Source organism: Nomascus leucogenys, chromosome 17 (assembly GCF_006542625.1).
Source record: "Nomascus leucogenys isolate Asia chromosome 17, Asia_NLE_v1, whole genome shotgun sequence".
Lineage (NCBI taxonomy): Eukaryota > Metazoa > Chordata > Mammalia > Primates > Hylobatidae > Nomascus > Nomascus leucogenys.
Genome location: NC_044397.1, coordinates 7,131,414 through 7,134,529, shown reverse-complemented (window position 1 = coordinate 7,134,529; position 3,116 = coordinate 7,131,414). Strand labels below are relative to the sequence as shown.

Genomic DNA, 3,116 nt, shown 5'->3' with positions numbered 1-3,116 from the left:
AAAAAAAAAAAGTGTGGTGAGCGCCCAGGCAGGAAGGGAGGAGCTGTCACCCTGCTCCATCCCTGGGTCTTTACCTGTGCAGTGGGTGTGGCCTCTGGGTCTGAGACAGACCCACGGGGTGATCAGACCTGCAGCCAGAGTAGTTGAAAGTGCCCTATCCTTGGAAGAGGTCAGAAAGAGTCCTGAAGTCATCACTACCAAGTCTCTATCATTAGACCTCAGCAGGAGACGCTGAGAGCATTTACGGAGTCCTCATTGTGTACACAGTTCTACCCTGCATGTGGTTTCTTTGTGTTTCTTGAGTAAATGCTCCCCCTGCTGCCCCAGAAACACTGTGGGTGGGCCCTGCTTATCTGGTAAAGTGATGCTGCTGATGACAGGTGGGGAGAGAGGAACTAATGGGCCTGGAGACAGGGCAAGGAGCCAGTTCAGGCCACAGAAACACCACCGAGGGGACAAACCACAGTTGGAGAGAGTATTGAGAGAGTCAACATCGGGGGCTGCAAGACACATCCCAGACCCACCTGTAATATCAGACGGTCTGCATGTCTGCAGGCACCAGGCTGCCCCACCACTCTTCTGGAGGAATCACAGCCATTCTCTTCATCCCCAGAGCCACATCCCTGCTGACTCCTGCCCCTGCCTCGCTGTGGCCCCTCCGAGCCCATCAGGCAAACTGAGGCAGTGCGTTGGAGGGAGGACCTAAAGGGGTCCTGGGTTCTAGCCCTGGCTCTGCCACCAATGAGCTGAGTGACATCCCCCTGGGCTCAGTCTCCTCAGCAGTGTAGAGAGGTGGAATGCATGAGGCGTAAGAGCATAGGCCCCAGACAGGCTCCTGGGGTTTCAGTCCCAGCGCTTTGCATACCGGCTTTGTGAACCTGGCTGTATCTTCTTTGCATCTCGGTTTCTTCAAATAGTGTGAGGATTAAATGAGTTAATAGACAAAAAGCACTTGGAATGCTACAGATCATGCAAGGCTCAATAAATTTTAACTCTATATTATTATGACTCTAAGGAGGAGTACTCAGTGGTCTCCGAGGCCCCTTCCGGCTGTGGCATTCTATGACCTTGAATTCTGCCTGTACTACTATCTTTGTCTGAATTTCTAATTAGGCACCACATGTTGCCATTATTTAAGCAACCCAGGCATCTCCAATCTGGATGACTTCTTGACCTTGGGCCTCCTTGACTTACCCTTTCCTGTAACATCCAGTAGGAAGGCTGATGCCCCCACCCACAGACCGTGGAAGGTGCCAAGCCCTTCTCAGCGCCTCTGAGGGCTAAACCTGAGGATTCTCCCAAGCCTTTCCTCACGGAAGCCCTCTGCTTTATGGCAATCTGCCCCTAAGCCCACATCTATGCGTCAGACTTTCCTGAAGGTTCACTGTAGGGTGGGAAACCGCAGCACAGAGCAGGAAGCAAGTTCAACACCAAGGTGAAACAACAGGAGTCCGGGTAAATAAACTCTGGTGCATCTACAGAGTGGAACACCGTGCAGCTGTAAAGAATCACAATAATGAGGGGACAGGTGGCACTGGGAAGATGGTAGCTGGGTTCAAAACCATGGAACCTCTGGTATATTACAGGAGATTTCTGAAAGAGATCTGCCTTCCTGATGAAAGAGAACTTGGTGAATTCAGAACCACAACTGTGAACACAGGTTCAATTAGTACTGCAGTCGGTTCTCCTTTAGTGAAGCTGGGAAATACTACAGAAATGTGTAAGGTTAAAGCAGAGTTTGCAGCACCATCTACAGATGCTTCCATAAAGGATCTGTGGCTCCCACTGGGGCTCTTCCACCCTTGCGTTCCATTGAGATTTCAGTCTGGACCTCCTGGAGAAGAGACCCAAGCCGCCAGCCAGATCACTGAAGATATCACTGAAAATTCACAGATAATTCAGAAAGGGAATTTATGCATTTCTCCAGGAAAGCGTGCTTGAATTCTGTGCTATGATCTCATTGGCCTCTCTCATTTGCCTATTATGGAAACATTTTGGATGCCTGCACATTTGCTTTGTAAGCAGCTTTTTAAGATGTACAGTTGCCTGAAGTTGCTAGAAAGAGACTATTTTAGCAGAAGTTAAGAAGAGAAGTTATTTGAATACTAGAACTTACCCAGCTGCAACTTCCTTTGCCATGTTTGATGACACTTTGATCATAGCTGACCTGACTGGAGAGGAGGAACATCTGGCAACTGGAATCTTAGTAATGGAAGAGGAAGCAGGCTCTGGTGTCCTCACCAAGCAGGTAAAAGTGGGCTGACTGGAGCTAGACACCAGGACTAGATGAACCGAGCTCTTACAAGACACAAAGAAATTTAAAATGCAATGGATGAACTGAATAGTATGAAACCCGAAGAAATGACCACCACGTTTTCAAACAGATTTGTAAAAATTGTATTTGTTGGCCGGGCGCGGTGGCTCACGCTTGTAATCCCAGCACTTTGGGAGGCCGAGGCGGGCGGATCACGAGGTCAGGAGATCGAGACCACAGTGAAACCCCGTCTCTACTAAAAATACAAAAAATTAGCCGGGCGTGGTGGCGGGCGCCTGTAGTCCCAGCTACTCGGAGAGGCTGAGGCAGGAGAATGGCGTGAACCCGGGAGGCGGAGCTTGCAGTGAGCCGAGATTGCGCCATTGCACTCCAGCCTGGGCGATAGAGCGAGACTCCGTCTCAAAAAAAAAAAAAAAAAAAAAAAAAAAAAAAAAAATTGTATTTGTTACACTGTGCACAAAACTTTTACACTAATTAGCTGGGCGTGATGGTGCACGCCTGTAGTCCCAGCTACTCAGGAGGCTGGGGCGGGAGGGTTGCCTGAGCCCGGGAGGCAGAGGTTGCAGTAAGCCAAGATCTGCACTCTGAGACTCCGTCTCAAAAAAAAGAAAAAAAAAAGAAAATGTTATACTCAATAAATATCAAACTACATTCTTCTGAAATATAGTTCTAGTATTTCTAGATGTTTCTAGTATTTATGGTCACTTCACACATACATTATGTACAGTGAAACCATTTTTTTTTTTCCTTTTCTTTCTGAGGCAGGGTCTTGCTCTGTCACCCAGGCTGGAGAGCAATGGCTTAGGCAAACCAACCCTAGTATGTTAAACCATTTCCCTGT

General features: G+C 48.4%; 1 pseudogene; it reads left to right on the top strand.

The window, feature by feature from the left end:
• The first annotated feature begins 1,542 nt into the window (after positions 1 to 1,542).
• LOC100601749 lies at positions 1,543 to 2,322 on the top strand (annotated as a pseudogene).
• The last annotated feature ends 794 nt before the right edge of the window (positions 2,323 to 3,116 follow it).